The sequence below is a fragment of the Fundulus heteroclitus genome, chromosome 11, assembly GCF_011125445.2.
Source record: "Fundulus heteroclitus isolate FHET01 chromosome 11, MU-UCD_Fhet_4.1, whole genome shotgun sequence".
Taxonomy (NCBI): Eukaryota; Metazoa; Chordata; class Actinopteri; order Cyprinodontiformes; family Fundulidae; genus Fundulus; species Fundulus heteroclitus.
The window spans coordinates 14,461,804-14,474,787 of NC_046371.1; the positions used below are offsets into that span (position 1 = coordinate 14,461,804).

At 41.7% G+C, this 12,984-nt stretch overlaps 1 long non-coding RNA gene across 1 annotated transcript; it reads left to right on the forward strand.

Annotated features, from left to right (window-relative positions):
• The first annotated feature begins 929 nt into the window (after nt 1-929).
• On the forward strand, nt 930-4,749 carry LOC110367128. The gene is made up of 3 exons (XR_002427243.2): nt 930-1,404; nt 2,177-2,370; nt 4,485-4,749. It is a non-coding gene; the product is annotated as an uncharacterized LOC110367128 (long non-coding RNA).
• The last annotated feature ends 8,235 nt before the right edge of the window (nt 4,750-12,984 follow it).

Consider the following 12,984-nt stretch of genomic DNA (forward strand, 5'->3'; position numbering starts at 1 on the left):
AGAAACAACACAAATTACACAGACGAAAGTAATATAAAATCATAATGAAAAGGCAATAAATATAGATAAAAAAAGATACATAGCGACAATAAATACTTCTAAAAAAAATGTGGGTGTACTGCCACACTTCCTTCGTGAACTGTTATGGTATTATTTTCCCAGTCATCTTGCTTTAAACCTACCTTGAATGCACAGGTTATTAATCTGCTTCCATAACAGACATGTTGTTTTGGGGACCAACACCTGTGGTTAACCTGCACTGATATCTGGGGCACCGCTGTGCAGCCTGACACACTTTTTTGTCACCATTAGCCTCCGCCGATTGGATCCATTTCCTGTTGGCCCAATAGGATGTTATAGCAGCACCGTTCCTGGCCTGAAACGACTCATTTCTCACTCATGTTAGGTTTGACTTTCTTAACTTTCTGGGAGACACAGTGTCTTCCAAAAGCGCCCCTTTTGGCCTTTTCCACATTTATTCTTGTTACTATTGATAATTGAGAGCTTATCATAGGTCAGTCTATTAGTAAAATCCCTGCAAAATATGTTGACGTTTGTAAATGTAACCATTTACACGATTTTCAAGGCGTTTAGCGTGTTTTCATGATGTAAAGGTGCTATACATACTTGACTAATGTAGCAAAATGGGAAAATGTTCAAGGTATTTTTAAGGGTACCCTATATTTCTGTTCGATACCTAAAAACACTTGAGAAATAAAAGTTATTTACATACAATATTAGAGCCTCAAACTTTAAAATGTCGTTAATCTATCATTTATTTTGCGTGGAAAGTGAAAGTGGACATCTGTTTTGTTTTCATCAGCTTTAGGGGCGAAAAAAATTAGCAGTCTAACAAGCAGTGAACCGATTAAAAGCCTCATGTATTCAATTGACGTGTGATTTAAACATTTCAGTAATAACCTGTATGTACTTCAGTTGGTCTTTATTTATGGTCTGAAAGTCATAACCTTTACAAGACAGAACCACATTTGAATGAATTGAGAGCCAGACCTTCACCTCCAACATCAATGTCTGACCTCACAAATTTGCTTTCAGAATAATAAAAGTCATAAACCCCCACCCCAAACCTTGTGGAAAGCCCTCCCAGAAGAGATAAAGCTGCTGTGTCAGCAAAGGGTGGATCAACGGCTTATTATAGCCCATTGATAAACAATGGCATGTGAGTCGAGCTTATACTGCATTTGTTTGTTTTGTTGTTTTTTTGCTGTCTTCTTTTTTCTTGCAGTTTTGCATCACGAGGGAACCAAAGAACAGTGAGGTGGTTTTGAATGCACAGCTTGACGAAGAAATAAGCCACCGTGGGCCGGATGTGATAAGTGATCTGACTCCCGAGAGCATCGAGTGACCTCACTATCCGACTGAAACACCAGCTCCTTACCTCTGGTAACATAGCAACCATCGCAAATGCTGCGTGTCTAGATCTAAATCGTTGACGACAGTTAATCCCATCCTGTTAGCAAAATTCCTTCTTTTTTACAAAAGCCGTTTTTTTAAGTCACATCACTGGTCAGGGACAAACAAACCTTTATGTTGTTAGACTAAAATCCCACAATTCTCAGGTCATTTGTAAATCAACTTGTATGCTGTCCTGGTCTGGGCTAGATGAGATGATCCATTGATTTTCATCTCAGTGCTGTGGAGGTGTCCTCTGGATGCAGGTCTCGCAGCTGCTGCCTCAGCAAACACAAGGGAAACAATGAAAAAAAGAATATTAGGAGAAAGCTTTTTGCCTAACTTTGAATTTGTCTTGTTTTCTGTCACTGCTCCTTTTTTTTTTATGTTTTTTGATCTGCAAGATTTTCTAGGAAATCTGAAATGACTGCAGCAACGGCTCATCAGAAACCTCTGCAGAGACTCTGGAGGATCAAATGAACTTTAATTACAAATTATCTAATGACAGTTTTTTTTCAGTTACGATAAAAGTATTTAATTGTTGCCTTGTACACAAAGCAATACACTTACCAGCAGCTCAGTCTGCAGAAGACAAAACAGAACACAGTCCACTTTGATACCCTGCCTTTGATCACTTTCTGTTCTTATGTTCCCTGCTCCACTTTGAATCAGATTTCATACAGAGAAGCTGATGGACAGCGTGGTGAATCCTCAGACTGGGATTCAGACTTGTGTTATTTTTTTTTGTGGTCCGTTACAAAAGCCAACGCTGCGCAGGCTGCACAAGGAGCAACAGTTGAAACCAGGCACGTGCACAGACTGATGATCACGCAAGTGGCCTTTCGTCCTGGATAAGAAAAGTGCCCTTCTGCTGGAGCCAAATGTTCTCTTCATTTGCCAAGGTTTCAAAACGAGAAACAGGCCAAACCCGTCTGACCCACAGCATCAGACAGACAGGTAATGACGACGGTTGTGAGATCCTGGACCACAATACTTAAGATTGTGTCTCCGCTGAAAATAATACATGGCTACAGGCAAGACATTTCCCTAAAGGGGCCTTGTTATGTACTATTACCATATAACCCCCCCACCCCCCACCCCCCAATAAAACACATATCGATCTACAAATAAAAGATATAAGCGTTTGTCCTGATAGTGTTCACTTAGTCCTTTTTTGACATTGAAAAGATCAGTAGACATAAACACTGTTAAGCAATCTGCCGGCAGTATCGCAGAAGTATCAGAAAACAAGATGGGAACAGCTAATATAAGAGCCAGCAGACCGTCCTGCAATGCCTCGCAGTAAAGTGACAGTTTGGTGTGGTTGAAGACCAACCTGATTTACAGGGTTAGGGTTACTTAACCTCCTTCTTGTCTCACCTCTGCTGAGTGTTGATGACTCCATTGTCATCAACACTCCCTTGTGGTCTTGTTATAGTAAATATACACAAAGAATTTGGTTAACCAACAGACTGAGCAAAAACAAAGTGTAAAATGCAGAAATAAAACATAAGACAACAGCGCACAATAATTTAACCAGAACATTTTTGTATGGAACCAGAAATGTTGGTCTTTGCATACAATAAAACATAAGATAAGACTGTAATTAGTGGACTCCAAATTAGCTGTTAAGAGGGCCTTACATTTTTTTGCTACTGCTTTGCACTAGTGGGGTTTTTAAACAGGCACTGCAAGGACATCTATAAAGTGCATGGGGCCCTCACGGTTTGATGAGTAAAGAAAGTATATCCAGCTGCAGCCGCGGACGCTGCTAAACGCACACCCTGTCCTACAATAAAGGCCCACTGACTTCACGGTTAAGGTTAGGGGACAGAAAAAGGAATATTTAGCGGGGGGAGTGTTTTGTAGTGGCTGCGGCTACAGCTAGACCCGTCTTGAGTAAAACGTGACAAATGGCCAAAGATCAGAGATGGCCAAGTCTGCCATTTGGAAACATTTCAAACTTGATACGCCAACAAGTCTGACTGAGACATGAAATATCTGCACCGCGGAAATTGTGAGGGGTATTAATAAAGTTAGTAAATTCAGCACTACAAACATGGCAAGGTATATGGGTTATTTATTCAACAGTGGTATCGGCTCGGTATCCGATATCGGCCGATATGCTCAGCCCAGGTAATGGTATCGGATTGGATCGGGAAGGAAAACGGGATCAGTACGCCTTTACTAAAAAGAGGAGCTGATATATCCGAGGGCAGTCTGTTGGCTTTGTATTTCAGTCCCACTGTGTGTGTGTGTGTGTGTGTGTGTGGGGGGGGGGGGGGGTTAATTAGCAGATCACCAAATCTTACCAGTACATCTGTTTGTTATATAAATCCCATAATGTTTTGAATTCTGAGTGGGAACTGTTTAAACCATATTTTAAATTCTTGATAATGACAATATAACATATTGAAAGGCAAATGCCACTGCATAGATAGAGTGACTACTTAAAGTCTAATTTAATACATTGTTTGGGTCTTCAACAGCATTTACAATATGACCTTGTTTTGACTATTCTTGCTCATATGTTTATTCTATAATTTGATAATCCTGTTTGACCAGACATGTATTGTTTGTGTTAATAAAAATGAACATATAAGTATATATCCTACAATATGTTTAGTTTTATGAATATTTTTTGTGATGGGTGCCCTTCCTTTGGGCTTTTGCACCTGCTCCCAAAAAATGCTTGTGCACGTGGTGGAATCTACTACAACTCTCATATTTTCAGTGGTTCATTTGTTCCACCAAACAGCACAACCTTTAAGGGAAGCTGATTGTTCAGATTTTAAACCGACAATCCGATATTTGAATGCCGTCCTTTTTGATTAAAACTTCTGCTAGATAAACCACGTAACAACAGCTCGCAACACTCCTTTACAAGTACGAGTCACTCTGTTCTTTTATTGACTGACCTCTTTCTGTCTCTCTCGGCTCTACTATTGGCCGTGTACTCTGACTCAGATGCGTTCTGCGCTGAATCCTTTTTTTTTCCTTTTGCAGCCTGTGACCTTGCCTCCCGTCCTTTCATTTGCCTCGTCTTCTTTTCTTTCTCTCTTGGCCTCTAGCTCCTCACCTCACTCATCTTGATGAACTGAAACTTCCTGTCATCGGTGAACAGCGCACGTAGAGTCTGAAAAGTGCAAAGAGAGACGGCGGGGAACAAAGACGCGGGAACTGCTGCAGACGGAGCCGAAAAGCTATAAGGAAGGTCCTTTTTTAATAAAGACAGGCTGGATAAGACTAATCTTTGTGATTTTTATAATTTTTTTATTGGTCTTTTCAGACAGCATTATGCCAAAACCAAATTATTAAAGGGTAAAGCCAAATTTATGGTTATGAATTTATTGCCGAATTTAGTACTTACACATTTTGAGACATTAGAATCGCAAACTTTAATGTATTTTAATATGATTTGCTGTATTAAACAACCATAAAGTAGTAAGTAATTCTGAACCTTCAAGATTCTTTGCCAATAAAAATGGTAAAGAGTGCGGACCATTTGCATTTAGCTTCCTTTACACTGACACCCCTAAATAAAATCCTGCTCCCCTCTAGGTAAACACAGCAGTTCTTTTTCTGCTGTAAACAACTCAGAGGATTATCAGAGAACATCAGCGAAGAAACAGCCTCAAGAAGCCCAAATAACACCAGACAGGTCAGAGATAACGTTATGAGGCTTAAAGCAATATTTCCAGCTTTCAACATCTTGTTCGATGCAGTCGAAAGGAGGACGCCAGCGATGCAAACCAACTTATACATGGCAGTACACCTAAACTATTAGTCAGACAACTATTAGTCATTTACTGTCGGCTACCCACAGGCCTGGCCTATAGGGAGGAACTAAGCTGTTGTCCAAAGAAAGATATCAAAAGTTAAATTTAAAACCTCGAGCCATGGAGCTGACACTGCAAACATACAGAAGGAAACAAAAACTTAATTATATGCAAAATTCACGTAAGAAAAAAAACAAAACTCTTCACATCACCCCGCCGACACCATCCACCTCACAGTAAAACACGGTGGTGGAAGAGTTATGCCGGGGAGAAGCTTTTCTTCCGCATTAACAGGCTGCGAAGGACCCCGAAGGCGTCGGCAGAGCTACGATGGGATGGCTCAGATGGGCAATGCTGGTCCTGGAGGGTCGGCGTCCTGCATGCTTCAAATATGCTCTTTGAGCAGGTTTTACACTCTTTTATTTCTAGCCGTCTGGACCACTGCAATGCGCTTTATTCAGGCATTAGCCAACGAGCTCTCTCCCGTCTGCAGTTAGTCCGAAACGCAGCGGCTCGTCTTTTGACTTTGGACCCGGAAAACATCAACACATCGCACCAATTTTTGCATCTCTGCATTGGCTCCCTGTTCGTGTTAGAATTGATTTTAAGATTTTTTATTGTTTGTGTTTAGGGCCTTGAATGGGATGGCTCATCGATACGTCACCGACCTCCTCCTGATTTACTCTCCGGCACCTGCTCTGAGGTCTGAGGGCCATGTTTAGCTGATAGTGCCTAAGACGAGGCTTAAAACCAGAGGGGACAGAGCCTTTTCTGTAGCTGGCCCCAGACTTTGGAATACTTTGCCCCTCCATATACGAACAGCCTCCACAGTGGAGTGTTTTAAGTCTCACTTTTATTCTTTTGGCTTTTAACACTGTGTAGTTGTGTGGTCCTCTGTGTCCTTTAGTTAATTTTTTTGTTATGTACAGTACATTGGACGCTTGTTCTCTTGTTAAATGTGCTATATAAATAAAGTGGATTGGATTGGATATGTCCCTGGATATGTCCCTAAATTAAAGCAAACGCTTTGATTTAGTGTAAAAGCTCAGACCTATTACACTTTGGACTAAAGTGTCAAACCTAAATCATTGGTCAAAATGCATTTTGATGTATGAAAAAAGCTGCAAAACATAATTTCCGTACTTTCCATATCTTTTAATTACTCTGTAGTTTTTCACAAGTGTGAATGATTAAACACAACTCAGAAGCTTAAATTTAAATGTACAACTGTTAAAGGCACAGCTCAGACTTTTGAAAGTGGGGTTCATGTGAAGCACATAGGATGTTTTTTTTATCTACTTCTGTGTCAAAAACCAGCTAATGCATGAGTGACAACCCTACAAAGGTTAAGTATATGCACATTAACCTCTATGACATTTCTGAGTTTAATGTTGGTTTAACTTTGCTCTGAAACATCCACTAACTGTCTAACCTCTGTTCCATCGACATAAAGACGCTAAGAAAGATAACTTCCTCATATAAGCATTTAATGTTTAAATTCAGTTTGCTGGATGTTGCCGTAAGTCTTTTTAGCATGCATATTTGACCACACAGTAACCATTAACATACAGTCTAATTAGGCAGTCTTGAACAACATCAGGAACATCGACACTGAGGCTGGTATCACGGATGTATTACAGATTGCAAAATGAAATGAGGGGAAGTAAAAGAGAGAAAAAGGAAAGAGGAAGAATCACATGTCATTGAATAAAACGGTACATCAGCGGGGACTTCCTCGGCTGAATCCCTGTTATCTTTAGCAGATCTATTCCCTGCTGAATTGCTTTCTGGAGATTACTGAAACATCTGTGGTACAGAATCTGATCATTATCGCTCTGTCAACTGTGAGATTGAGAATACTTTGTGTTCTTTTTTGCCTCTTCATGTGCATTAATATTGACATTGTGGAAATTTTTTAACTATTTAAAGTTGTTTTTTTTACCAAAACTGTTTCATGTAGATAACAGCGATTCATACAAAGCCATGGATATCTTTTATCGCCCTACATCTGCAGACAGTCATACTAGAACTGAAGTTAGAAATATATTTGCTTCAAGGGTCCCTGATCTGAATCTTAGAACAGATAAATCTTAAAGTGCAGGGTTAGTTTATTCAAACTGTCCCACAGTTCAATGATGTTTCCATCAGTACCAGTAAAGTCTGGGATCACTTATAATGGTAATCTAATAGAAAGTGGGTTAGATAAATTGAATGTGTTATGTCAAAGAGGTCATTTCTTTATTAATCAAGACCTGTTCCTGTTTAAAGATATTTTAGTTTTCATGCGTTAATAACTTCCCTTTGGGAAATATTTTATAAAAACAGCTCCTATTTTCTTATTATATATATTTTTTGTATTGTGATTCTAAAGTTAATCTAAAAATGTTTGGATTTTGGGGTAGCTCAGCTGGTAAAGCAGGCGCACCTCATGCAGAGGCGATAGTCCTCAGTGCGGTTGTCCTGGGTTTAATTTATGGTCTTGGGGCATTTCTTCCTCTTTTCTCTTCACCCTCTTTCCTGTCAAATTACTGGTCAATAAAGGCCACTAGTGCCAAAACATTTTTTTAAGGTTTGTTTGTTCATATTTACATTATTTTTGACTCAAATTTATATTCCCCTGATTTTAAACAAGTGTGTTATAAATATGTAGGCATTCGTAAGAGACATGTAACTCTTCAGTCTATGGGGACAAAGTGAACTGTTTTCTTAGCAGTGAGCCCAGCCATCCAAACAAGATGCATGCAGCCTCCGTGTGCAGGGCTGCTTGTCTCAGCTCACAACCGAGTGAGAGGATTGCTGCTTGAAGCCGGTTCGTCGGGCCTCCAGCAACAGCACATGCTGAGCCCATGTGACCTCCTCCATGTGAGCCTCTGTGTCCTGTTTTGGTCTCTCTGGCACATCTGCACCACTGCAAGCAGGAGGATGCAGCCAACCTCACATATCACATACACACATATGGAGTAAACTCACACAATCCCCAAAAAAACCTGTATATAAGGTAAGACTTAAAGCACACACCCCCCCCCCCCCCCCCAACCCCAGAGGAGTATGCTCAGATTAAACTTTGACCTGCAATGTAAACAAGCAAGCATTTATTGTTGGACAGAAATCTTGTGACAGTAATCACATGATAATCTTGTTCTTCATTGGGAAGCTTTACCTCAGTTTTAGTCAAAAATAATGCACCCTGTGATCTCATGGTGTAAAAACAAAAAACAAAAAAAAAAAAGAGGCAGCTCGGAGCGCGTTAGCCGAGCGGTGGCAGCTGATAATAAGCTCGGAGTCGTACCAGAAACCCGGCAGATGGTCACCTGCAAACGCTATGTGACAAGCCAATTATTATCCTCCAGAACAAGCCTAATGTTGCTCTGTTTTAGCCACACTCCACCTGCCAGGTGTGATTAGCAAATTCACAGCTGTGTGTGTGTGTGGGCATCCAGACAGAAACATTTGGACATTGTGCTAGTATAAATACAAACTCTAGAACAACAACAACAAAAAAAACACCCCACAACGTGCAAACGAAACTATTGCCGGGTTTAGTGGGTCTGCAACATGAGGAAAGTGGATTATGAAACTAACCTAATTTTATCCTAGTCACATAAAATGTGCATCGAGGATGGGATCTATGGCTAGTTAATTCAGGAATAGCAACAGGTCCAGTTTAAAGGTGTTAGAAAAATGGTGGGATTGTCATTTAACTATTGGTACCAGTTTCCTTTTCCTTAGAAAGTAGTTCTGGCCCGGCGCTTATCTGTCTATTAGTGGTGTCTTTTTCCCAAATGAAGCCAGTGGCATAAATGTTGCTACCATTAACCGTATGCGTTGTTAGTGTTTCATGAAAGTACCCCTGACTGGATGTCCTGTGTTTAGCGGTGTCTCCTTCCTGGTCAAAGTAATTTACTAAACTGTTCGTGCCAATAAACGTGATGGGCTGTTTCCATGAGAGATTTGGGGTTGTGTTTGCATCCGAATCCCTCTTCTGCCGCCGCATGCTTGCTTAGGAGAAAGGATTGCTGTAAACTTTATAACCCTGTGTAATTGGTTGGGCTTCCTTTGATGGATAGGGTTTTACCAGTCGGGATAAAAAGGTACTGACTTCCCTGAATTACCATGTTGATTGAACTGAGGCGGTTATAACTTTATCTGAATCTGTCTATATTATTGTACGGCACTGGAATTAATCGCATTGATTTTAACAGAAGTTGGTTTCAATATGAGTCAACATAAACAAATGCTGTTTGTACTGCAAAGTGCCTTCAAGTCACATTCGTTGTAAATTGGCGTCGTGTATATTCATCTAAAATGTTCTAAACTAATACTGAACAAGCTTCCAAAACTTTTCGTATAGTTTTCCACAAAGTAATCTCTGCATCAAAACAATTTCAGAAGCACTAGCATCAAAGACTCATGCAATCTTTGCTCTGAGCATTTTATTTTTGTCAAACTGAGCCGTGCTTTTACTCGGTAAGCCGCTACCAGATTTTTTCTGTCAGCCTCAAGACTTGCATTAGGCAATAAAATATCAGGAGGCTAAACAATAAGTGAAAGATGGGGAAGATAAAGTAATGGTTTCAAAATTGAAACTACTGTCTTTATCGAAATGCTTTTAAAAGTTGAAATTTAGTTTAATGCAGCGCACACGAACACCTCAGTTTTAACCTTTTATCTATAGTGAAAATAGTCCCTCACTATTGTTTTATTCTTTTGTCTAATTTTTGTGTAAAGTTCCTGAAAGGTTTTTGTTTCCTCACCCCTTTTTTTTGTTCTTGACCTCGTGCTCCATATCTTCAGGGTAATTTTCTTACACTCAATTAGCAACCAAGGTGGCGAAAAACCAAGGCATCCAGCAGAACAGAGCCAGAACTGCAACGCGTGAGTTTGCAGCTTCTGCTTTCCTGAGATCCAGGGTAATTTATTGAAGATGTCAATCACAAACTATCAAGAATAAACCCTGCAAAAATGTGTTGATAGATAGATAGATAGATAGATAGATAGATAGATAGATAGATAGATAGATAGATAGATAGATAGATAGATAGATAGATAGATAGATAGATAGATAGATAGATAGATAGATAGATAGATAGATAGATAGATAGATAGATAGATAGATAGATAGTTTATCCAACATATATTTGCCCCAGTTTCCTTAGATTACATCATTTTCCTTTCCTCAACTTCCTCAAGTAGCCTTTGCCATTCTTGTCAAGATGGCGGCACAGGTTACCGCTGCAGCTAAGGCGCTCCAGGTAATTTTGTTTGTATTTTTTGTTATTATTCATGTTATCACCATATTCTAATACAATACAGGAGAGAGGAGCTGTTGGAACTGCGACCCAACCCAGGGGTTCACAAACCGACTGTACCGACTGTGGAATAAAGAATTTTCGATTCGCTTAAAGCCATAGTTAAAACCATAGTTGGTAATCCTGTTCAGAAACAATTTTTGTTATACTGGGGTGGAAATGGTCCTTCCATCCTGAAAGTATCAATACATTATGTATTCAGAAAGAGGTTAAACAATTCTCTGTGAAAGCTGTGGGCCTGTAAAAACTCTGACGAGCCCGAATGGCAGGGATTGGTCCGGGGGGGTTTCACCTCACCTATTGGCTTTTCCACATGCCAGTCATTCTGAAGCGCTCAGCTAAGGCCAGTGTGCGTGCACGTTCCTTGTTATTCTCCGCTTTCTGGCTGCACGTGCGCACTTCTAGTGTTTATGTCTCCGGTTAGCTTAGCGGTTAGCTTCGGTGTTAGCCGTTCATTGTAGCGTAGCTGCTCTCACCGTAGACCTTTGAAGATGGCTGAGAGTCACAAGAAGCGAACCGCGTACACGTTTATGAGAAGAAGACGAAGGCCTCAGTAGAACCAGAGTGGATTTGGGAGATTTTTTTTCCATGTGGTCGCCCTGAGGAATGGAAGAGCAAGGTAAGACGGTCTTGCGAATGCGCAGTTATTCAAAAAGGGATCTGGAGAAACTTCCGGGAAAATCGCCGACCCTAGCTTTAAGAAGTGAAAAACAGCAGTTCATAAGGAACCTGCAGCAGCGATCGTGCGAACGTGCGAGTTAGCGTGGAGGACGCTGCCCTTGTGAAGATGCTCCGTATAGATTTGCGGAATGGAAGTAAAAGCATAAAGCAACCGCAGCTTATCTCCCGACCTCAGGATCTTCCTCCCTCTTCTCGGGCTTTTCTGTCAGGAGCTGCGGCTGAGCGAGACGACAGAAAGCAAATTTACCTGGAGCTTGTCTTTGCGGACGGCACTCTAACCCGACACGTGCGCAGTATGGATAATGCAATTTGCTGCATATGTACGCGGATTAGCGGCACACCAGAGGGGACGTGGTGTTGAAGGGAGACCGCGCTGTAGAAGGAGCAAAGAAGAAGAAGAAGAAGACAGGAGGCTAAATGAAGAACGACAAGATGGCAAGATAGAGGAGGACAAGAAGGGCAACTGCAGCTCTGGCTGTGTGTGTGTGTGTGTGTGTGTGTGTGTGTGTGTGTGTGTGTGTGTGTGTCCCGGCCAGCGAGATCTAATTGACTGAGACAGCTAACTTCCAGTAATTCAGCTGATGAAGCTTTTCACTCTCAGCCCTGCTGGCTGGACACAAACAAACTCTCTCACTCACGGGGCAGCAGCAGAGCAGAGACAAAGACAGAGGAGACGAGAGAGAGAGAGAGAGAGGGGGAAGCGTTCTGTTTTGTTAACACGCCGGCCCGCAATCGCTGACTTCCCTGCCCCGCACACACACACACACACACACACACACACACACACACACACACACACACACACACACACACCGTACAGCGGAGTGGAGAGGCAAAGTGCTGATAGGGCTGTTCCCATTCTGGCTCTGGTGAAGGCACATGCATGGCTGGCTGGAGCTGTGAAGATAATTGGGCGTGCTAGGCAAGAGACAGTCCAACTGGTGGTGCAGAAGAATGTTGTCTGACCCTGTTTGTTTTTTTTTTTTTTCAGAACCGGCCTCGTCCTGATCTGTTTCGCCTTGATGCGAAGGATCTCACGCGGATCCATTCAGAACGCAAGTGACCGTGAGCTCGTGTCGCTCCTGTCTGGTGCGCTGCCAGCCCGAACAGCTCAAGCATCGACGGCTTTGTGCCAGCAGATCGTAGGCCATAGCAGCGCCATTAAGGGAAATCGCCTCTCACCTTCCTTATTATCTGTATTTGCATACGAGCCATAAGCCGCCGCGGCACGGACAGATGAGGGAAGCCGCAAAGAGGCCGCACGCATGACCCAAAGACTTCACCTGCTATTGCTGTCTGCAGTGGAGCTGAAGTATCTGGATGCTCGCGAATCAAGAAGGAGACATTTTAGGGGAAGAAAGAACGAATAATCGAGATAGGATTTCAAATGCTCTAATATACGTAACTGATTTTTTTGGTTTTGAATTGAGGCTTCCCCAGCTTCGCGTCAGATATTACACAGATATTTCATCACTGCGCACTACAGTAGATTAGATCCCTGTCCTTAAATCCCTCCTCGTACGCCGGCATGAAATGTCCCTGCTATTTGCTTCGAAAGCAAGGATCTGCCTCGGTGTGAGAGCTGCTTCAGACAAACTCGCGAAACGAGGCAGGGGAGAGAGGACGAAGCAGAAAAGAGGGAGTATGATTCAGGGTGGACAAAAGGGAAACGTGCGTGTGCTTTACCCTCTTTGCCGCAGGTGTGCCTAGAGTATATGAAGGCGAGCATATGAATCATTTAAGCGGGCCGTCTTCATTCAAAAATGCTAAAGGTTATATGCGGGTTTTTTTTTGGATTTTGT